Source organism: Crinia signifera, chromosome 4 (genome assembly GCF_055691185.1).
Source record: "Crinia signifera chromosome 4, ASM5569118v1, whole genome shotgun sequence".
Classification (NCBI taxonomy): domain Eukaryota; kingdom Metazoa; phylum Chordata; class Amphibia; order Anura; family Myobatrachidae; genus Crinia; species Crinia signifera.
The window spans coordinates 102656283-102681121 of NC_139220.1; the positions used below are offsets into that span (position 1 = coordinate 102656283).

Below are 24839 nucleotides of genomic sequence, written 5' to 3' on the forward strand. Positions count from 1 at the left end.
AACTGACTCTTAGAAAATGGCTGCCCCATACTGCAGACAGAAAACTGTCTGCAGTATGGGGGCAGCCATTTTCTAATTGTCAGTTTTCATTGCAGCAGGAGCCGGCCGGGACCGTGACGTCAGGCAGGTCCCGGCAGAGAGCCGGGCGAGACGCAGACCACGGGTAACTATAGCCCCGCAGCCCCCCCGGTGGCGCCCCCAATTTCTCTGCACCCCCCGCCACAGTGGCAAACGCAGGATTTTCAGAAGGGGGTTTCCAGAGGGGCGGAGCAAAGCACGGAGAGGGACACTTAGGTGACCCAGTATATGCCGGGTCAGTTAAAGTATTATAGATAGACCAAATGTATATTAATAATAATAATAAAAAAAAAATATATATATATATATATATATATATATATATATATACACACACACATATATATACATACATATATATACATACAGGGGCCTCAACTGCCATGTAGACCCCTGGGCATAGCAATGTATTGGGGCACCTACCGATCCTCCAGCGGTAGGGGTGGGGAAGCTTTGATGTCCCCTGGGTGGTAGGGGGTATTATATCAACCGCTCAGCATGTGAGCCTGGATCAGTAATTTCCACTAATTACCCCTTTACTGCACAGATAGTGGGAGATGAGGTGGGAGAAGGGATCATTGGGCTGAATGAAGGGGCCCTGATACATAACTTCCAGGGTGGTAGAGGATGTTTAATATGCAGAGGAGGGGTGTATAGTGGAGTGGGCTTATTATTCATAATTTTCTGGTGGGAGGACAGCTTGCTTGACTGCAGATATCTCCAGTTCCCAGCAATAGATTTCTTAGATTTTAATGGAATTAAAAACTAGAGGATCCCACCTACCAAATGCTATTGGGGACTAGGGGATCAGAGTTCAGGAGGCTGAGCAAATCTGCCAACAATTATATAAAACTACATACCAATTGTGCGGAGCTGGAGCAGTAACCAGCTGCTTGAAGGCTGATATCTCTGGTTCTGGGAAAGGTAGAGACAAGCTACTCATGTCCATCAAAGGGGGAGAGCTTTTGGAATATACCCTCAGAAAAACTGTAAGTCAGAGAGAACCTGAAATATCTGACTGGGAAGAGCAATTAACAGGCTTGGATGGGGACCACTGCTTTGAAGTCAGATATCTCCGGTTCCCAAGGGCCAATTTTAAAAATTCTTGTACCCGTGGAAAGAGGGGACCCTCAGCTTTCAGACTAGGGCCCTTAGAATCCTGGGGGGGTTTCTGGGTACTCAGAAACCCCCCCTGCATGCGCTACTGCGCCACCGCGGGGGCTGCGGAGCTATAGTTACGCCACTGGCTGCAGTCTTGTGCTTTGACCTACCTTAAGGACCTCTGTTTTATCAGGATTTAGTTAAAATACTTTTGAGTCTTTTAACAGAGGATCCCAAACTCGGTCCTTAAAGCGACCTAGCAGCAAAGGTTTTAAGGGTATCCATGTTTGAGCACAGGTGACTTAAGTAGTTCCACAGTGAATTTAGTTTAACCATCTGTGCTCAACCATGGATATCTCTACAAGCTGGACTGTTAGGGTCACTTGAGGACTGCGTTTAGGAACCACTTGTTTATTTCATGAAAGATACAAGCCGCATACAGAAACAACTTCATCTTGGAAAGAAATACTGTTTGTGCTTTCATTGTTCTGTCCATCCCCTGGATGTGATACTGTAAGAGATGCGTTTTATACCACATCAAATATGTTAAAGTTATGTAGGGTACACACCAGGAAGACCCGCTCACGATGCACATCGTGAGCGGGTCGTCAGTGTCTCGTCCGACCCGCTCACGGTGACGCGGTGGGGCACAACCCGCTCACGATGTGCACCGTGAGCGGGTCCGATCCGATGGCGACCCGCACCCGGCTGTATGGTCGTCATTGAGATCCTACCTGCAGCAGGTAGGATCTCAATAACAACCGACCGACCCGCGGGACCGCGCATCGGATCGGTATCGGTCCACACCAGGTCAGAAAAGGGCCCAATCAGCACACAATCTACATCCAATTGATCGGAATTGGATCTAGATTGTGGGGATCGGGCCCTAGTCGTCCTGGTGTGTACTCAGCATTACTCTGAGAAAGAAATGAGAATGGCATGTTACAGTTTTTGTCTGCGGTATAAAACACAATACCGGACACAAAAGCATTAACACCGCTCTGGAGGTTCTCTTCCCCTCCCTGTCTCATTTTCTCTATACAATGAGACCGTTATTAAAGCACTTTTCCTCTCAACACCCCCAACTGTCTTTCCTAAAGCAGTGCTGACACATTGTGTGTGCCTGTGCGCGTCGTGATTTCCTGGTTACTCTGTTACCATGACAACAGCTGGGAGCAGTGTAATGAATAGGAATTCGGCAACACATGCCAACACATATACATTGCACGTGTGCACACATAGAGCATCACAGGCAGTCATTACACCCACACCATCCAAAGACGCAGGCACATCCTGGCTGCAGCCTTCCATTCTCAATCACAGTATATACTGGTGGTCTTATGTTATTTATATATATATATATATATATATATATATATATATATATATATATATATATATATAAAAGAGAGAGAGATTATATTATATTGAGGTCTTCTGTTATATATAATGAAATTATCGTATAAAGAAATTATATATATATATATATATATATATATATATATATATATATATATAAGAAAAAATGTATTGTAATATAGTTCTTACATTATAGAGCTATTAAAGGTCTTGTATTACATAGAGGTTTTTTGTTATATAGAGAGGGCTCATCTTATATAGATGTGTTATGTGGAGAGATTTAAACATTTTAAAATTGAGCCGGGACACCTTTAATGTATGGCTGGGGTGAGCAGGGATGGGGCACCAGATCATTGTGGTAGAGGGTGGGCTATAACTAATGCTTGTGAGAAAAGGGAACCCAGGCACTGGGGACACAGACAGTTCATCCTAGCGTCACCCTCCCTCTGGGAAAAAGGAAACCCTGTGTGTGTGTGTCATGTTCCAAATGTGACAGAGGTACAGAGAAACACTACAGAGGGGTGAGAGAGTGGCAGACTGCAACACCAAAGGAGGGAGGATAGGAAGAGAAGAAAGCTAGACGGGAGGCATGTGAAGGAGAGAAAGGTAAGAGAAAACACAGAGGAGGATGGATGGATAGGAAGAGAACATGATCATAGGGAAAAGGAAAAGCATTGGACTGCCTGTGTTGCAGAGTTTATGTCAGATCAGCCTGAGCGCCCATAAGGAGCTGGTGAGAGGTAAGGCTGCAAGAGGAGAAGCAGAATAATCATGTGCTTTGCGGAAAATAGACAAAAAGCCAGATGTAGAAGGGAAGCAAATAAGAAATGACATAAGGCATAACGAAAAATGATTGCAAATGACAATGAGGTGGGGGGTGAGGGATGACAGCAGAGTGACAGCAGACGTGCTGGTGCTACGGAAGGGGCTGCTGCTGAGAGCTACACATGCACACGGAACAGGGGCCAGTAAATCAGGTGAGGAGATGGAAGCAGAAGGGAATTCTCTCCTCGTCACTACTGAGGAGACATAAGGACTCCCAGCAGTCCAATGCACCCCTTGCACAGTGCCCCCCTTCCACACTGCACCTCTAACACAGTGCACCCCTTCCACATTGCACCCTTAAACACAGTGCACCCCTTCCACACTGCACCCTTAAAACAGTGCACCCCTTCCACACTGCACCCCTCTACTGCTTTCACTGCTGCTTGCTGATTCTAGAGCTTGTGGGTGGACTTTAGATAAGGTTTCTGGTGCCTGGAAGGAGCTGCCATCCTCCCCAGCTGCGGGCATTGAATAGGATGTAACATGTCCCTTGGAGTGTGCCACCAACATCACACACAGGAGCCGCAGTCGTTTACTGAGACAAGAACACAGCCCTGGGAGGCTCACATCTTCACAAGCCAAATCTGGGGGAGGGAGTTGTAGGAAGGAGGAAGACAGACTGTCAGCTCAGTGTACCAGGCTACAAAAGGCTGGCACCATTCTGTCTGCCTGTCTCCTGCAGAGCCTTGCTTCCAATCATAAGGCTACCCTACAACCTCAGGTACCAGGGAACCTCTGCAAAGGGAGGGGCAATGGGATAAGAGGTGATATCATTGGGGACACGACAAGAGGTGAGTTTATATGTAACAGGATGAGAAAGGAGAATAATACTTATGTGTCATGCATCCATGCTTTGTACTAACATACATGTAAGAGAAGCTCTTAAAAACTATGCGCACATATATACCCTCACTTACAGATGTGTGTATTGATAGATTATATTAAAGTTGATGTATTGTGAATAACACTGTATCTAATATATTATTGCAGAGAGGTGTCTGTATGTGTAATATTACCAAATTGCAGCCTCACTGTGTACATTGCATTGTGCACATATGATGTACCTCCCTGTTGCTTGTACACTGTTGCTAACGCATGTGCTAAGGATGCTGTGTCTAAGATATAACAGTATAGGCTGCATGAGTAAGGCAGGCATATTCACATCTATTGGAATTGGAAGGGGGATTAAAAATAAGCTTCTACGTTTATTATAGAATTCCGCATTTGTCTTGGTGAACTGTCATTACAGGAACCATATATAGATCCTTATTACATGGGACTTTCTATCCAGAACTCTACAGCTTGTATGACTGTGGTTCCGACCATGCAATCAGAGTGCTTTGTATTGCATAGCAGGCATTGCATATAGAGTTTCTAGCTGTTAGCTGCATCCTGGAACTTTGAATCAACAGCCATCCATAGTCAACTTAGCTGCTTTAGTATAGCCCAAATGTCAGCACAAGGTTCATATTATACATGTTCAAATAATGAATATATGTTTTACTATTAGAAGTAACGGCTTATTAGCTATTAGACTTAATAAGTCACAATATTTTAAGTTGTCTTTAAATAAGTTTTAATTTGTTGTTATGTATCAAAAACGACAATTTCCAAATATACTGTGCTGATGTCATAAGAAAGTTTGACTCTTCCGCCAATTGTTCTTCACTTGAACAGGGTTATTTATCAAAGCTTTGGAGAGAAATAATATTGTGAGAGATGAAGAAAGAAAATACCAACCAATCATCACCTGTCATTTTTTCAAACACAGCCAGTAAATTGTAAGGCAAAAGCTGATTGGCTGGTACTTTATCTCTCACAATTGTATTCATAAAACAAGAGGATTGCAAGATAGATAGATATTCCTTAATTACTGTTAAATGCTTGACAAGATTGTCTGTCAATCAAGGCTATTCTATAAGTAGGTCCTTTAGTCTAGACTCTAGACTGATTTATATATAACTGATTTAGGCAAACCTTTTAAAATGAGTGTAGTCAGTCATATGGGGGATATATTGATTCAGTACATATGAACAGATTGATGTATTCATTTTTTTACCTAATCAATACATATCATGTACTCCACTTCATAGGCAAAAGCAGGGGGGTTTCCGGTTGCCCGGAAACCCCCTCCTCTTGTCAAGGGTCTCAAATTATGACAATAGTAATCAAATATGATACGATTACTACAGCTACTGCCACCTCATGCAGTGTAAGGGACAGAGCGGAGCTGCAGCACATGCCCAGTGGTAGCAGCTTCATCTACCGAGTTTGCTGTGTTTATGGATCTGAGTCCTCAATCAGTGCATTGAACCAGAGAGCAGCTACCAGGAAGAAGAGACAGGAGCCTTAGCATGAGGTGGCAGAATATGTTTTTAGACAATGCAGTACTGGTTCTATTATGTTTTTGTATTTATTATGTATGGTATGTGTAATCTTTCCTGACCATGTATTTATATTATTTAAATGTTTGATACAGACAATACTATAGACCATTTATAGTGTTAGGTATCATTACTGTATTCCATACATAATCCAGTAAATAAAAAGACCAATATTTACATTAATGTCCAGGGTTGTTAATCGGTTCTGCAGAGTTAGAGATTGTGGACTGCATTTGGAAACCCCTCTCCAGAAATCCTGAATTTGCTACTGCACTTGGGCCCTTATTCTGATCGGTGCGGCCGGATCCGATTATGCGGCCAGGACCGTGCGTGCGAAACCCCGCCTTCCATACGGATCGCCAACTCCGTCCGTACGCGGTAAGAAGCTGGTCAAACGGACCGCACGTGTATTTTTCACGGAATACGCCTCCTCCATCTAAGGGAACCTCCCCCATCATTCGATGGTCGCAGACCGAGTGCTCCACCAGCTCCCGCAACCTCAGACCACACGGACATTTTTCCGTGCAAAAGCAGGGATCTGGGCGGGCAGCTGACATCTGGCGATGTCATATGTCCGCCCCCTACACGTGCGTCACGACCGCATTACCATACGTACGCCCAGCATTTTCATGGGAACGCCCATGAAACGCGGGGTGTAAACATATGGTAATGAGCCCAAACAGCCCTTCACGCCCCTCTCCACCCCCTGTTCGGAGTGTTCACATATCATGCGGGATTTGGCCGTACGCCCCGCTCGCACATGCGCAGAGACGCCTCTGCACATGCGCAGACACAAAACATCGGCGGCCCGAACGCACGCGGATATATCCGCACCAACCAGAATAAGGGCCTTGGTTTGGGAGTTTTGTGTATGGTGAGATGAAATTGTCTTTTTTTCCATATTGTTGTTCTCTATGTCTCTTTTATATCCACCATTCACTTAATCTGCACATAAATGGTACAGTGAGCTGACCAGGCTCAATCTTTGAGCTAGACAATTTGGTCAAACAAGAAGACTGAATGAATCAATGCATTATGTCATCAAAATGGGCAAAACCATATGCACTGTAAGTTGGGCAAATGCAGAGAGAGTTAGATTTGGATGAGGTGTGTTCAAATGAAATCTAAATTGCAGTGCAAAAATAAAGCAGCCAGTATTAAACCTGCACAGAAAAAACAATATAACTCCCAAAAATCTAACTCAACCACCTGCAGTGGGGCAAATGGTTTTGCCCATTTTGAGAATACTTTTGTCCTGCGACCAGGTCTGAATTAGGCCCTATATCTACAACTAAATTAGGACGCAGACTTTTGGATCAACTCATGTAGTGTCTTGGTCAGGAATGAAACTGCGCATCTCAGGCAGTAATGATTACCATTCAGTCAGAGTAAGTGGCAAGCTCGCACAGTTCCCAAATCCTGACTTTTGGATGGTGGGGCCTAATATATTCTATACAATAACGGTTTTATCACACCTGTAGGTAAGTATCACCAATTAGCTTGCCACAGCATATTGTAGCGGAGGATAATTGTAGTTCTTCAAATCATCCATAGTCAGAGATGGATTAAAGGCTACACACAAAATATAGAAGTGCCAATACTGAGAATGGGAGGAGCAGTGTGCGTATGTACCCCGCTGCACTATCAGCTCCAATGTCTCTCTTAATACATAAAAATAGAAAAATAACATCATTTTGCAAAGATATTTAAAAACAATATTTTAATACTTGAGATTTATGGGGAACTGTATGGCCGCTGGTCATCATTATGCTGCAATGTTGATGCTTATTGATATGTGGAGGCCTGGAGCTACAGCTCCATCCACACCATTGTCATCTGGCTCTAGCTATATAGCGCAGTCTCTGCACCACCAGTTGGCTACAATACAGCTATCATTATAAGGTACAGTACAGAACCATCTTATGAGAGGAGGGGCCAATGTGCAATCTCCACGTGGCGTCCCCTACTTACAGAGATGCATATGAAATGAAGACTCTGGAACTATGTCAGAGCCTCCTGCTCATGCCCAGGTCCCTGTGGAAATATTAGACCAGACAAGTAAAGGAAAGCCTTTATTTACAAAAAAATAATTCAAATGCTGCATTAAAATGCATAATTAATACATGTATAGCTATTTTAAATAAAACGGAAAATGTACCGGAAATATAACACATACTGTATTGTGTCTTCTGATCACTGGGAAGACAGAAATAAATCATTACAGCATTTTAAACACATAACAATCCTTTGGATATATTTGGCATTGGTGTCAGTGGAACCCTGAATAGTTATTTGCTTATTGCTGCATGGAGGGAAAATATACGGATGACCAGAGGAGGGGATGTTGGCAGTCAGAATGCCGATGTAAGTATACCCTCCCCTAACCCTCCTTCCGCATACACTAACTCTCCTTCCTCCCTCATAGCCTAACCCACCCCGCTAGTGCCTAATCCACCCTGCTAGTGCCTAACCCCAACCCTCTTACCCCACCTCATAATTGACCCCCTGCCCCGCAATCTAAACCCCCTCTTCTAAGTGACTAAACCTCCCTATCTGCAGCCTTACCTTAACCCCCCTCCCCAACAGTCTAACCTAAGCCCACCGCTGGCGCCTAAACCTAACCCTCACCCCCGGCCCAACACTAAAGTTTACCTCCTACTTACGTTCAGGATGCATTTCTTAAATGGCTTTAGTTTTCTCATTAGACCCCTAGTGACACAATGAAGTGTTAATGACACAAGGCATAAAAACTCACAATGCACACTAGGCATGACTATTCTGACTTTAGGAACTTCTTTTTATATAAGTGAAGAGGGTTTTTGATGATGATGATGATGATGATGATGATGATGATGATGATAACATTTATTATTATTACTATTATTCTGTGACAAAATATTTACACAACTTTTTCGAAAGAATGTTTAATCCGAGCATTAGGGAAAGCCATATAGTTTTCTAGTATCATATTTGGACTGTGGAGAGAAATCTGATGCAAATCCCACACAAAAGGTGCACTGTTGGGAAATCTTCTACTATATATAGTATTACAGACGTGTGCGTCTCCTCCCCCTACACCAAATATCAGGAAATAGATCACATGGATATTTGTGAACAAAAGAGGAATGGCTATGAATGACACTAATTATTTTTGGACTTTATTTACTAATTGAACAATATTAAACGCATACAATCATAAATTCATATACTACTACATATATAAAACTGCCCAATTCAGCCAGCACTCACAGGTCCTCAATGGTAACTAGCCCGAAGGAAAAGACCAATGCACAATTTCCAAGAGAATAATGGCACTCCAGAGGTATTCATAAAGTTTTAGGAATGTATCCTGAAGAAGGGGGTTGTACCCCGAAAGCTTGATTTGTATATCAATACAATTCCACTTTAAAAAGTTTTATGAATGCCTATGGAGTGCCATTACTCTCTTGGATATTGTGTTTTATATGGATGTGACTGGATGGATAAGTTAAATAAAGAAGTGGAAAAATACAGAAATGACCTTATAGCATTTAAAAAGAAAAAAGTGGTGGCGTTGGATAGAGACTATGAGAAAACAGGGTATACAACTGGACCAGCTTCCAAGCTGGCAGGGGCAGACCAAATAGGAGGTATAACAGACGCCCTAACAGAAACCAGTTTGACACAGAAACCTCAAGTGCCACCAGTGGATCGGACAGTACATCCAGAGAATTGGCTACAACCTCTAGATCCAACCCTTTAGGGGTACGAACCAGAGGACAAAGAGGAGGCTTAGGGCTACAGGCACAAGAAGAGGTAGACAATGTGAAAGAAATCAAAGGAAAGAAGGGAAAGAAAACCAAATAGTTCACAACCTTTCAAAAAGGATACTGTCTCCAACAGAATTGACAGTGTTGAATAAAGGCTTAAGCTTTATACCAACCAATATGCCAAATGAACTAAGAAACAAAATAGACTTGACCAGACTGAACCGTCAATTACGTTTGAAAGAATATTTTGACAAAATAGAACCAGTTACACAAAGTGAAAAAACCTGTCCCATCAAATGCAAATCAACATTTGACCCGATGTCGGTGAATCCAGCCATAAAAAGACCTTGCATCTTATACAGATATAATAGTCCGTCCAGCGGATAAAGGAGGAGCACTGGTAGTGCAGGACCTTGAACAGTACAAACAAGAAATCTACCAGCAATTGGGGGATATTGAAGTCTACAAAAAATTGGAGGCAGACCCTACACCTGTATTTTACAAGGAATTGGAGCAAACTTTAAACATAGCGCTGGCAGAAGGAATCATAAAGGAAGACACTAAAAAAGCATTATTGACTATTAACAGCAAAATACCAGTATTTTACACAGTGCCCAAATTGCATAAAGACAACATAAATCCACCTGGGCGACCAATAGTGTCCGCAAGAGATTCCCTATACTACAATGTAGCCAGATTTTTGGATTATTACCTACAGCCGGTAATACAAAAACAACAGACATATTTAAAGGATACCAACACATTCCTAAACAAAATAAAATTGTGAGAACATCTCCCGGAAGGTAGTTGGCTATGTACAGCAGATGTCATAAGCTTATATACAAGCATCCCGCACACTATGTGAATACACGCAGTCAAGGAATTGCTCACCGATAATCCGGACTACAAGGGACCACAAATGGACTTTTTTCTAGAACTATTGCGCTTAGTGTTAGAAAGAAACTTCTTCCTGTTCAATAAAGAACTGTATCTCCAAACGCAGGGCTGCGCGATGGGGGCATGCGTCTCGCCGTCTTATGCGAACGCATTCATGTTCAAAATAGAACAAAATCTTTTTTTCAGTAACCAACAATATTCTTCAAAAATGAAAATGTATACGAGATTCATCGACGATGTCTTTATCATCTGGTCAGGTACACAGGAAGAATTCCATCAGTTCATGATACAAGCCAATGATCAGGATCCAAACATCAAATTCACCTACAACATCCAACAGAATGAAATACAGTTTCTGGATGTAAAACTACAAGTAAAAGACAACAAGATCAGTACCACAATATATACTAAACCAACGGACTGCAACAACATACTTCTAGCATCCAGTCACCATCCGGAACCCCTCAGAAGGGGACTACCATATTCCCAATTACTGAGGGTGCAGAGGATCTGCAGCAATCAGTAACAGAAAACAGCGGAAATGGAAATCATGAAAAAGAAATTCCTTCAAAGAGGATACAGCAATAAATAGGTGATGGAAGCTCAAGCTAAAGCATTACAACAAAAGACCAACATATCATCCAATACTGAAAAAATTGAAAAAAACATGATAGTATGGATAAATAACTATATAACAGAATCCAAGACTGTAACTAAATTAGCCAAGCAAATCTGGCCGATTGTACAGAGGGACCCGGACAGAAAGTTATTACCATGTTTCACAAGGGGTAAAAACATCAGAGATCATATAGTGAAAACAGATATCTCTGACTTCGAGAAAACTGAAGAAACACACTTTCTAAGAAAGAAATTGGGAAATTTCAAGTGCACAGGCTGCACAACGTGTACTTACCTGATAGTGGCTGACTACATTAAACATCCCCATAATGGAAAACAAAATACCCATTAAACATAGATTGGGATGTCACAGCAACTACGTAGTATATTGCATTATATGTCCGTGTAGCAAATACTACATAGGAAAGACAATATGCAGTTTTAAAACACGAATGGCGCAACACCGCAGCGCAATAAAGGCTGCACTGGAAGGAAAAACGGCTGAACAGCCCGTGGCCAAACACTTCCAAAAATGTAAGCATACCTTATCCAGTTTAAAATACCTAATGATCGACCACATACCAGCGGACCGGAGAGGAGGGGATAGAAACTTGAAACTTTTACAGCGAGAGACTTATTGGATACAAAAATTAAACACATTAGCACCGGCAGGACTCAATGAACTGTTACCACTAAATTGCTATTTGTGACTGCATATTATATGCGCTACTATGTATCATTATCTGTAAGTCTCAACTGTTCAGAAACGTGAACTCTCCTTGTGAGCATAAGCCTAAACATATTACAGAGGTTTAGCTAGATAACGCAATATACGCTATTTGTATACAGATCACCATGGTTACCAAAGTTTAGTCGGATTGCATTCCTCCTTGCACCGCAGACCGGAAGGTCGGACAGGAGAAGGGAGGGGACCTGGCACACACGGAGAGTACACGAGAATGGGGTGAGACACATGTATATATATGGTGAGTTGAACACTTTTTGCTTTATATCTGATGACGGTTAAGTAAACCGAAAACGTTTATATTGACCTACTGAGTGGACTCAGTTTATTTGTTGAAAGTGAGTGCCGCCGCTTCGTGTGCATATATTTGAACTACTTTGTTCTTGGATGGCACCGCACAGATTGGACAGCATTTAAATACTTGGAGTGCCGGGACCAATTCATTGGTGTATATATATATATATATATATATATATATATATATTGACAAAGTTACAAAATGTAATAGATTTAGGATCTTGGACACAGTGTATAATGCTGTCTTTAGATGGTGATACCCAATAGAAGCCTACGGAATTCTATTGACATTTCCCAGCACCCTACACAGCGTGTGCATCAGCCTACACATGCACACATAGGAATCCTGGGCCATACATCCAGAAGTCTTACCATTGCAAAGGACAGCTCTTGTTGGTTGCTGTGCTATGGAATTGGTTCAAGCATATGGAATGAATAAATACTGTTATGTTTGCAAAATTGGTTGGGGGGGGAAGGGGGGGTATCTAAATCCCAAATCTTCCCCATCTTTGCCAACTACAAACTTGATCCATCATTTAATCCGGTAGATTCGTTAGTTTTGAAATTGGTAGGAATTGTTGAGCTACTTTATGCTTTCTACACATGAGGGGAGGTTGGTTAGTCAATGTTGGCCGATATTTCTGCCTGTCAGAAATATTGGCTATCAGTAATCCTGGACTCCCCACATGCACATTCAACTTTGTTTAAATTGTAGAATCTGCAGCCATTTAGGGCTATCGATGTCTCTTTTCACCGATTCTACAGTTTCCAACTTTACCTAATCTTGTCAGAAATGGCAGAGTGCATGGTGGCCCCCCTGGGACTCAGGGGTCCCTGTGCACACTGCACCCATTATAAATATGCCACAAAACTACGCCCACTTTTTGCGGCATACGCTGGGTGTCACTGGAGTAAATGACACCCTGCCAGCCATCATTTCACAGTCAAAGGGTCCTCTTTATAAATTTATATTTTGGGCTGTACCTGCAGTTAATAAGTATCCCTTGAATGTAGTTACAGGGGACTGCATTAGAAATTTGGAATAATAGTGCTGCTTCCTTGCCAAATGTACATGCATGGTCAGCAGGTTGCACATGCAGTGTAGTGCCATCAGCAAACGAATATAGTGAATGATATTGAGATCACTGATCTTACACACAGCATGGACAAGCTCCTATCAGTGCCTCTGTCCCTGCATGTGTTCTTTAATATATACCAGCAGTCTGGGTCAGATTAACAATGGGGCCGATGGAACTGTAGCTCCAGGCCTCCACATACAAATAGAGCCATCATCGTGACAGAATGATAATCACATGACAGACACCAGCTGGCCATAAATTAAAAGTACATTTAATTTCTATTTTACACATTTAGGGAGACATTGGAGTGTATAGTGTGTGGATTCTACATGCCTATTTGGCATTGGCATCACCATATAGTGCATATGGGAGCCGGTAAACACATACGAACATACATGCAGGGATTGTATGTATGTGCTGGCTGCAGGTCCCCGGCTATGATAAGCGTGTGTATCTTACAGCTGCCACTGAACCTGGTATCCTGCATTTGGCTATATTCTCCTTCAAAGCTTGTCCCCTGACTCCTGTATAAACTAGCCAATGGGAATCTGTGGTGGGAGGCTTAGAAGGAGAATTATGCCAAATGCTAGGTGCCCGTTGCTGCACCTGTGATAGCCACAGCAATGCTGGCCACCATGATGGCTATTGCTGCAGTCACCACTGCCATTAATGAATAAATATGCACTGAAGTAACTTTTATTCAGCATTCTGGTGTTGGGTTTGAGTAACTGAACTCCTGGACCATGTCTGCATGCCTTTATGCATTAGGCTGCTGTCATAGGATTGGCTGTCACTGCCTGTATACCAGTATCTATTTATTTTTTACTTATTTGTTTTTAAATATTAAAGTGTCCTATTATCTTAACAGCACAGTGCAGTTGCCCATATTGTAAGATGCCTCTTCCTCATGGTGTGAAAACACAAGTGTGCAAAGTCGTATACAGTGATCCTTATTCTGGTTCACTCGCAAAGGCAAATTCCTTCTCAAATGGACAAAACCAATGGCACTGCAGGTGGGACAGATGTAACTTGTGCAGAGAGAATTAGATTTAGGTGTTATTTTGTTTCTGTGCAGGGAAAATACTGACTGCTTTATTCTTACACTGCAATATAGATCTCACTTTGAAATAAAACCCAACCCAAATCTAATTCTCTCTGCACAAATTACATCTGCCCCACCTGCAGTGCACATGGTTTTGTCCATTTGAGAAGGAATTTGCCTTTGCGAGTGAACCAGAATAATAGCCTGTATCTAGATGTTAATTATTTATGTCTAGCTGTAAATCTCAACCATAGCGTAACAAGGTAGGAATTTAGGAAGTACTGTACATTATTTTTCTCTGTGCGCCCACTTTTTGTGCCTTGTAAGTTACTAATAACTGCAACGAGTTGGATGTTACTGCCCAGAGAAGGATGGTTTACTTGTGTCACTGTATATTCATTTCATGCATCCTGTTTCTATTTACACACTGCTTCAATCACGACCTTGTGTAAAACTGTAAAAGAAAGTATTCCTGTGTGAAAGTGGCGCTGATTGCCTGCCTAATCCAGGAATCTATAAAAGCACAGCATGATGTCACAGCTCTCTATTCACTGGTTTATCCGAGCTGTATATATGCACAATGCATGTACATGCAGTGCTTTGTGGCTGAAGCCTCTCACATTGAAATGAAAAGGAATACAAATAGGAAGTACAGTCTAATAAGTAGGGCTGCACTTGAGCAGAAGACATATCATACTGTAGAAAATATGCTACATTATGAATCATCAGTCAAACATTATGACCATTTTAGGATCTCTGATGTCAACGTAAATGGATATCTGTTTGTGGTGTAAGTATAGATATATACTGGAGTGCTGCATTTTGTTTGCTGGTCTGTATAACACGTTTGTGTAGTGCGGGCATCGCTGCGAGTCCCGGACCCCTTTGGTTGATATATATATATATATATATATATATATATATATATTTGTTTCTTTTCATTATTTATTTTTAATTTATTACCAGTTATTTATATAGTACCACATTTTCCATAGTGCTACAAAGAATATTTAAACATTCACATCAGTCCCTGCCCCAGTGGAGCTTACAATCTATATTCCCTACCACATATACACGCACACACATTCATTCTAGGGTTCATTTTGGTACTTGTTTCCTAACACGGCCACACCGATTTGCATCGGGGTGATCGTGTCGGAAAAATCGCGTCCGTCGCATCGCATGCGACCAAAACGCATGCGATGCGACCCGATTTTTACATTGAATCAAATGTGAATAGGGTCCTTGGGACCCTATTTTACATTGGATTCAATGTAAACTATTCCCCAGACCCCCAATTTTACCCCCTGAACGCCACTCCACGATTGACGCCAACCTGAAGCGCGGCGAGCGCAGCGAGCCCGCGAGGGGCGGCGGTGGGCATCCTCCGACCTTTTCATACCCCTACTATCCACGTCGGCGTGGAGTGGAGAATATAAAGTGTAGCGAGCCACCGAGGCGAAGCTTGGCGAGCGCACGCGTATAACTTCACAGGTATACGCGTCCCCTCGCGGGGCTCGCTGTGCTCGCTGTGCTCGCCACGCTTCGGGCTCGGTGGCTCGATGCGCTCGCCACACTTTATATTCTCAACTCCACGCCGACGTGGATAGTAGGGGTATGAAAAGGTCGGAGGACGCGCACCGCCGCCCCTCACGGGCTCACTGCGCTCGCCACGCTTCGGGTTGGCGTCAATCGTGGGGTGGCGACGGGGCCATATACAATGTGAAATGGGTCATATTGGCCCATTTCACATTGTTTCCTATGTGAGATGCACTTAATCAAGTCCATCTCATCTTGTGCCATTATAATGGCACAAGACTGACGCGATGCTCCCGATTTCAATGTTAAAAAATATTTTAACATCGAAGCCTATAGCAAAATCGCGGGCATCGCGTCGGTCGCCATGTTAATGCATGCGACCGACGCGATGCCCCCGATTTTGCCTTTGCCGGCAAAATGGACCTGATTTCAAAGGAAATTGGGTCCATCGCGGGCATCGTGTACCTTAACTTTAAGGTACACGATGCCCGCGATTGTGGCCGTTCTAGGAAACAAGTACCTTAATTTTTGTTGGGCGCCAATTAACCTACCAGTATATTTTTGGATTGTGGGAGGAAACCGGAGAACCCGGAGGAAACACAAGCAAGTACGGGGAGAATATACAAACTCCGCACGGTTAGGGTCGTGGTGGGAATGAACCCCATGACCTTCATGCTGTGAGGCAGTAATGCTAACCATTACACCATCCGTGCTGCTTAAAGTTGGAAACAGATTGGCCTACACATGTACACAAGTAATGATATCTGTAACATGTGAAATAGCTGTCTTTACCAAGATTTATATCAGTCCTATCATTTTTTTGAAAGAACTCATTTTGCAGAGTAGTTTAGAAAGCACAACTTGTTGCATCACTCTGGGCTGAACGGGGAATTGGAGCATTGCACAGAACTTGAGGCTTTAATTAAAAGATGTGATTATTGCTGTCTCCTGTGAATACAAAATGCGCTGAACAGATTGGGATATTGGAAGCCAATTCATAATAAGACGGTTCTGAAAATTAAATCGTTGTCCAGCTTTCTTTCCTACTTTTGTCATTTTATTTTTTTGCTTTACCTCAGATTAGATGGAAACAGGCTAGATATAACAAGTGAATTCCCCCCCAGTGAGTCCAAAGATGTACAGTGACAAGCTTCTATCAGCGCTTCTGTCCCTGCATGTGTTCTCCACTGAATGACAACCCTGGGGTCTTTTTGTTTGATTGTCACCAAGGCCCTATTGGTGTTCAGGGGTTGATTGTAAAGGGAAAAGCCCTGGTGGGCCGGCACACCTCTGGGGCCACCTGTGGACAGGAAAAGTTGATAGACTGGGGAAGTTGGTGTGTTAGTGGGTAGAGGGTGGCATGCTGGTGTGGGTGTGTGCAGGTGATGTGAGTGTGTAAGGGGGCCACTTTTTGGAAATTTTTATATTCACAATCCACCCATGACACCAGGGAAGGGCAATGTAGTGGAATTAGCAGGTACAACCTCAGTAAAAGACACAAGGATGGCTGCAACTGTGTTCAACTCACAATAAGGCCCTAAGCTGAAGGATACCACCTCTTGAACAGGCCCTGCCTCCATGAGGACTGCTTCCAAAATTTTCTTGGGCTGGTTTTCCATCCTAATCTACCCCTGTCATTGTACATTTGTCTATTATCTCTGGTTACAGGTGGATCTATTCAGAAAGCCCTGGTTAGCAATAAGCATGGCTTCTCTCTGCTTTGGGCTATTCATGCAGTGGGTTACCATGGAGAAGTTCCTGATTTCTCCAGCAGTGACCCCCCACTTTCAGGTTCGCCAACTCAGGATAACAAATCTGCACAGCAGAGAAGCTCAATGCTTCCCTGCTCTCAACCTGGTGCCTAACTCTGGTTTCACCCTCCAGCCCCTACAGCCTCCCCTGACTTCAGCCACTGGCGCATCTGCTGAAGGGACCCACTGGCTGATTCCACATTTCCAGAGGTGACCAAAACTTAAGAGAGGATCGCTGGGGCCCTTGATACTGAGGGGCAGATTTATTAATGGGCCCCATACATCAGCAATCACAATTTATGGATTTCCAGATCCAGGGATTTTTTGGCCAGATAAATGGATTTTACAATCTATTTGACTTTGCCCACACATTACAGATTTATTTCAGTGATCGGCAGATTTTTCCATCTAAAGATTGCATCTTCATATCTGGAAATTTCCCAATCGATTGTCATTTCAGCTGTTCATAATGTAAATAGATGAAGAAGACGAATTGGGAATGCCCACACATATAAAAAAAGATCTGCAGATAATACCAGGTTATTAAACATGTTTAAAAACCTGATTAAGCAATCGATTGGCGATTTTGATTGGGATTGCCAAAAGGGGGAGCCCACACATCTAAAATTAATTGTGGCAATCCTCTCTATATCTGAAAATTGTCACAATTAGTTGCTAATGTATGGGGCCCTTAAGCTTGGAGAAGAGATAAACTGGAGATAAAGGGCCTTATTTTGGTTCATTCTTTCTGACAAAATCCTTCTTAGATGGGCAAAACCATGTGCACTGCAGGTGGGGCAGATGTAACATGTGAAGAGAGAATTAGATTTGGGTGGGGTTTTACTTCAAAGTGAGATCTATATTGCAGTGTAAAAATAAAGCAGTCAGTATTTTCCCTGCACAGAAACAAAATTACTCACCCAAATCTAATTCTCTCTGCACATGTTACAGCTGCCCCCCCCTGCAGTGCACATGGTTTTGTCCATCTAAGAAGGATTTTGTCAGAAAGAAGTAACCAAAATAAGGCCCAAAGTGGAGAAAAGGTAAAAGGAGATAAATCTACCCCTGAATTGCATAGCTGCGTAATTGGATACCTTGTTTAGTGAATTTCTTTTTCAGTGTTCATTTTCCTTGTCTGTCTTTATTTGTTATTCGTGTAGATGGAGAGAGAGAGAGAGAGAGAGGAGAATGATCAGAACCCTGTGGACCATCCCCAGCCTCATTTCCTAAGAGGAAACTATTCATTGCTATTATTAATCATTATATTTCAGCATACTTACCATATTTAACATATTTATTGGTTCTGTGAAAAAAATGTCAAACATATTTAGTAAATTCATAAAATGGAGATAAAGCAGGTGGTAAAGTGGAAGGAGATAATGCACCAGTCAATCAGCTTGGTTTGAAAAATGACAGCAGTCGATTGGCTGGTGTGTTATCACTTTCCACTTTATCACATGCTTACCTACCCTCCCGGAATGGCCGGGAGGCTCCCAAAAATTGGGTCCCCCTCCCGGTCCCCCATGAAGGTGGGCAAGTCTCCCGCATGCCCCCTGGAGCCGCTGGAAAGACATGCCGGATTTTGCGGGTCTTTGGGAGGGGGCAGGACTAAAATGATGCTAATCGCATCATTTCACATCATTTTAGCCTGTCCCCTACTCGCAGACCCGCGAATCATGGTGTTTGCGTGGATGTCGGGTGGGGCTTTGAGTCATCAGCCTTGTCCCCGCCCCCCGACCAGAAGATCCGGCTGTCCTCTCCTGGCTTTTCCCGGAGAGGCTTTTTTAAAAGCCGGCAAGTAGGCTTTATCAACGCTTTATCACTTTACCAGACTTAATACATCTGCCCCAATGTTTCATCAGGCATAAAAATATCTTTACACTTTCACAATTTTGTCAGTACAGTCCCTCTATTCAGCCACTGGGACGCCCACAGCCGCAGTATCCCTTGTCCCTGGGTCTGGAAGGTAAATATATATAAATATATATCCCTAATCTAATTAAGCAATGGTTAGCTACAGAATATGGCCCATATCTGCAAAATAAATCTAGGAGGTCAAGTACTTAAACAACTACGAAAGACATGTCAGAAAGATGGATTTCCAATTAAAATATACTTTCCCTTTAGCAAATCTAGAATGTATTTATTGCCTAATTCAGGTTGGCTCGCTAAGCGGCTCCCTCTGGCGCCCAAATCCCTTCGCTGCCATACGAGGGGATTTGTTCACTAACACAAGAAATTATTTGGTCACGGGCCATCGAATGATTTCTCTTGCCTTTGGAAATAAGAGTTAGTTTTAATTGCCTCCGTAGATGGCCAGAGACAGGACAGACGCTGGCCGAATGTGACATCAGCCACCCGCCATGAGCAGGCATTGGCCCTCCTGCGTTTCCAGGGGAATGCCCAATGTTTTCATGAGGACGCCCATAAACGCTTGGCTTTCCCTCCTCCAGCCCGGTGTTGTCGTCCCCAGCCCTCCCTCCCCGGCAGCAAACGACCCGGCGAGTGTGTAACTCACTGAAGCTCACTTTGGCTGAACGAACAGCTGCCCATCTTGTTGCCTGTCTCATCCTTTGCTGAAAACAAGTCTGGTTAGAACATATTGTATCACTTTAGATTAAGGAGAGGGGTGTGGGAACAGCGCAGAAATGTGAGCTGGATGACATGCTTGCTGTGTGCTATTTGAGCTTTGTGAGAACAAGATCTTTGAAAAAAATGGAAAATCAGTTTAGTTTAATGAGCACTTTTAGCCATCTTACATAAATACATGGAAGTGTACCTAATATGTATTTGACTAGGTTAATCAATGTGTAGCACTGGGATGTGTTCAGGTAACCAGGGAGCGCTCACTTCAGTCTAGGGGGGTGTTTAGGTTTAGGCAGTAGGGTTGGGGGTTAGGTTGCAGGGGAGGGGTGTTAGTGTTAGGCACTTAAAAGAGGGGTTATACTTACAAAATGGACCATTCGGTGTCTCCACCCAGACTTGACACAATGCGCGCTGAGCTTCTTAAAACCCTATATCTAGAAAGGCAATCTACTCTAGCGAATGTGGAGGAAGGTGGAATCCGTTTCTATAGAACATGGAGACCATTTATTGAGTCCTTAGGTCCAGAACAGCCCCACTGCTTTGTCCATATAATTTGTATATATTCTTACTTACACCTACATTACCATGGATCATCTGATATGTTCTGATATTTGCATAAGATTACTCGCCTGACCAGGGGCACTTTACCCTATGTCCCTCCCGTCTCCCTTCCTCCTCTTATACCGACCCTTTGTTATTAATGTAATTATAGTATTGTTTATTTAATATTGCTATGTGTTGTTTTGCTGCTAACAATGTATGTGTGGATCCTTCTGCTACTTTTCATTAATTTTTGTTATTTAACACTCTTTTTGGACTGCAGGACACATGTTATTGTTCCTTCTGATACTGAAGCACCTTGAAGCTTCAGTTATTGGGTAAGGGAAATGGTTTTGTTTGGATTCCGCACAAAGTTACCCCCACTCGGGATGGGGGGGGATCAAGAGAGATCCCTGCCCACCGTGTGGGGTTCGGCTTGAGTTGCCTATTACCAACTAATATACGTGTGTCTAGGTACCTGATTGGACGGACACTACACAGTTGGTGGTGCTCCCGTGAGTCCCGTGAGTCCAAATGAACAATTAGACAAAAATGGGGAGAGAAAGAAGACTCAAGAGTCTTCTTTCTCTCCCCATTTTTGTCTAAAGCTTCAGTTATTGCCAAACCCCCACTTATTTTCACTACAGTCAACAGTTATTCCTGGTTGATCTGTACTACTTTTCAATACTGTTAAGGCATGTGTCCTATATATGCTGTGCCAATGTACTTTTTCAGCTGTTGATGTTGTACCGTACATACTATTTTGTCTGTGCAAACAATTTTTTTTTAAATTTTCAATAAATACATTAAAAAAGGAGGGTTTAGGCACTAGCAGGGAGGGCTAGGGTCATGCTGTGGGAACAAGTTTAGGGTGGCAGGGCGAGGGTATGACCGCTGTCAGGATTCCCTCCATCAGGATGCCTGCATTGGGATAATACAGATTTTAGATAAACTGATCCATTATAGCACCACAGTGTATTTCAGAAGATCTTGCAGGATTCAGTCAGTGACCTGACTAAGATTAGGGCCAATTTCACCCGATCCCGAAGGATGTGTGTCCAAATCGTATGTATGCGGCATCCCCTCCGACCCGATGCGTGGTTCTGTGCGCATCGGGTTGGACCCTACAGATTGAAGCTCCACTGGCACACACCAGGGGGCAGACAGCAGGACAGCAGTGTTGGGCAGCAGCAGGTGCTGGGTAGCGGTGGGGTCCAGGCAGCAGCAGAGTCCGGGCACCGGCAGGGTAGGAAGCGGCAGCAGAATTTAAAAAATATTTTCAAAAGACTGGCCTGCCGCTGATTGGCTCTCAGACAATAACCGGCTGGCCAGTCTTTTGAGAATATATATATTTTATTCTGCGGTCTCTTCCCATACCACCATCTGGCGCTACCAGCTGCCTGGGCCCACCACTGCCTGCCTCACAAATCACCTCTGCCCAGCTCTCCTGCTTGTCCCTGCTACTCCGGCCCCCCAGAGTTCACATACGATAAATCACATGTAAAAATGGCAGATCGTAAGTGAGCCTCCTGGGGGGCTGCCGGGGGAGCTCCAACTTGTTATTAGGGTAAGCTGGACTAGTATATGGGGGCCTTAAGTGATGACAAAGAGACATGATTGTGTGGCAATGGTAGCATTGTGTGGCAATGGTAGCATTTATACATGGGGTAGTGAAAGGAGCTGGGTACCACAGCAGAAAAGTACAGTGATATAGATATAGAGGGGTTGATTCAGAAAAATGGTTGAGCAAAGTCAATTAGGGCAATCGTTCCACCACCTGCCAGTAACACTTGTCTACTACAGCTGGCTGTTGCATATCAATGTAGTAGCATATCAAGCAGGGACAGAGCAGCATCAGCCTCCTTCCACAGCATCAGCCTCCTTCCGCAGCACAACCCACTCTCTGCTTTGTACTGGGCTGGGTAGGGTTTGCTTTGGTGTAGATCACTAGGTCAATAGTGTCTAGGTCGACAGTCATTAGAGACCATGAAAAGGTTGACACATGCACTAGGTCAACATAGACAACTTGTCATCACATGAAAAGGTTGACATGAGCTTTTCACATTTTTGTCTGCCTATGTCACATCTGTTGACTAGGACCCCAATTAATGTAGCGCGTATGCTCGCCATGCTTCAGGCCTAGTGCCTTGATCCGCTTTGCTTGACTCTCCGCACTTTACTGTTCCCAATTGTAGTCCACATGGATGGTAAAGTGTGAACAAGTTATGTGAATGAAAAATCATGAAAAACTCATGGGGACCTTTTAATGTGTCCATCATTGCCATGTAGACCTATTGCTTGTGTAAACCTTTTGTCAGTGTCAACTAAGTGCACGTCAACCTTTTGACATTGTTAACATTTTGCCTGTCGACCAATAGTGGTCGATTTAGCAGCTGCTGACCTAACGACCAGAACCAGGTTTGCGTTCTCCCTGCCTGATGACTTTATTGTCATTGTATTGTAAATGGCAACTAAAACTCGCCCCTAGTGCAAAAACGCTTGATGTCAATTGACCCTCAAAAATATGTGGATAAATTGAACAATGATGTTGTCGCTCAGCTCTCCAGGCAGGGGGCAGGAGAAGCCCATGTGGGCACCTTTAATTTGAAAGCTAAGGATAAATGATCTCCTTAATATACATACTGCTCCACCTCCTCCTCTAGGGATCGGGATCCATATTGTGCACTTGAATTATACATTATACATATGTTACCTTATACTGCACATGTCTCTGGTGTATTTTCTAGTGTATTGCTGTTATTGATCTGGTACATTATCACGCAGGAGGATCTGGATGATAGATTGACAGTGTCTGATTTGATAGTAAAAAGGTTGACACCTTATGGTAAACTTTGAAAAGGTTGACTTAGACAAAACACATGCAAAAGGTCAACAAGTCAGTGGTTGGCATGTTCCATAAGTGGTTTCCCCTGTACCTTTGTGGGCCAGGCCAACACTGGGTAGGCTCCCCAAAGAACAGCTGCCAGCTGCAAACTATGTTATACCATACCTCCACACTGTCCCGCTTTCCGCATGAAAGACACATTTTTTGGGGACGTTCCCGTGTCCCACCCAGGGCCGGCAGTGTCCTGCGGCGGGAGGTGGAGTTGGGAGACCCTCCTGTCACCCGTGGATAGATGCTGCATCTATTCATGCCCCCACATCGGTGAAATGGGGAGTGGCTTCATGGGAGCTTTGCAATTATAGACTATTCACCCTTTTTGCTAGGTCACTGCCCTCTTCATCCCTCCTCAAAGATGGGAGGTGTGATTATAGCGGTGTCCCTAATCTGAGGTTTTCTTTAAAGAAGATACATAGGACAAACTATAGTAAGCCTTAGAGAGTGATACGGTGGAGAGAAATAAAGTACCAGCCTATCTGCTCCTAACTGCCATGTTACAGGCTGTATTTAAAATGACAGAAGCTCATTGGCTGGTACTTTATATACTGTATATCCACTTTATCACTCTCCAAAACTTATATAGTGTGGCGAGCGCAGCGAGCCCAAAGCGTTGCGAGGGGACACGGATTACTTTACATGTATTCCGCGTCCCCTCACCACGGAATACATGTAAAGTAACCGCGTCCGCTCGCGGGGCTCGCCACGCTTCGGGCTCGCCACACTATATAAAATCAACTCTATGCTGTAGTGGATAGTGGGGTTATGAACAGGTACTAAATCGCATCGCACATCAAATCGTATGCGATATCGCATTCAAATCGTATGCAAATCGAATGCGATTTATCTGCCGCCGTGAAACTAAACAAGTACCTTTGCTTCTACATAGCACAACTAAACATGTGCCTCAGAAGTCTTTTGGGTACATGGAAATCCTGTAGCTCTGTGATATGAGCGGACTGTGGGCCTGATTCATAGCTGGTTGCAGATTTGGTAAATTTTGCAAAAACCGAAGCATCCAGTGGTAGTCTGGTGGGGGGATCCCGAGCCCAGCACAGGGAAAGGCTGCCCCACTCACCGGGTCCCTCCCTGCAATGGGCCTGCAAAAACTTGCGGGCATATCACTAAAGTGTGAGCGCTTTGCTACACATTAAAGTGCTCACACATGAGTGTGCATCGCACAGTGCATGGGCACCTTAAGGGCTAGATGAATCAAGCTTCAAAAAGTGATAAAGTGTAGAGTGCTAAAGAACCAGCCAATCAGCTACTTCCTGTCATTTTTCAAATACAGCCTGTAACCTGACATTTAGGAGCTGATTGGCTGGTTGTTTATCACTCTCCATTTTATCA

General features: G+C 43.5%; 1 protein-coding gene across 4 annotated transcripts in view; it reads left to right on the plus strand.

The window, feature by feature from the left end:
• Positions 1 to 2935: 2935 nt before the first annotated feature.
• Positions 2936 to 24839, plus strand: part of PRR7 (proline rich 7, synaptic) — a 56586-nt gene continuing 34682 nt past the window's right edge. Inside the window, exon 1 of one of the 4 annotated variants that reach the window (XM_083182078.1) lies at positions 2936 to 3144. The gene's annotated coding sequence lies outside the window, so the exon portion shown is untranslated. The other 3 variants (XM_083182079.1, XM_083182080.1, XM_083182077.1) reach the window with 3 other exon arrangements.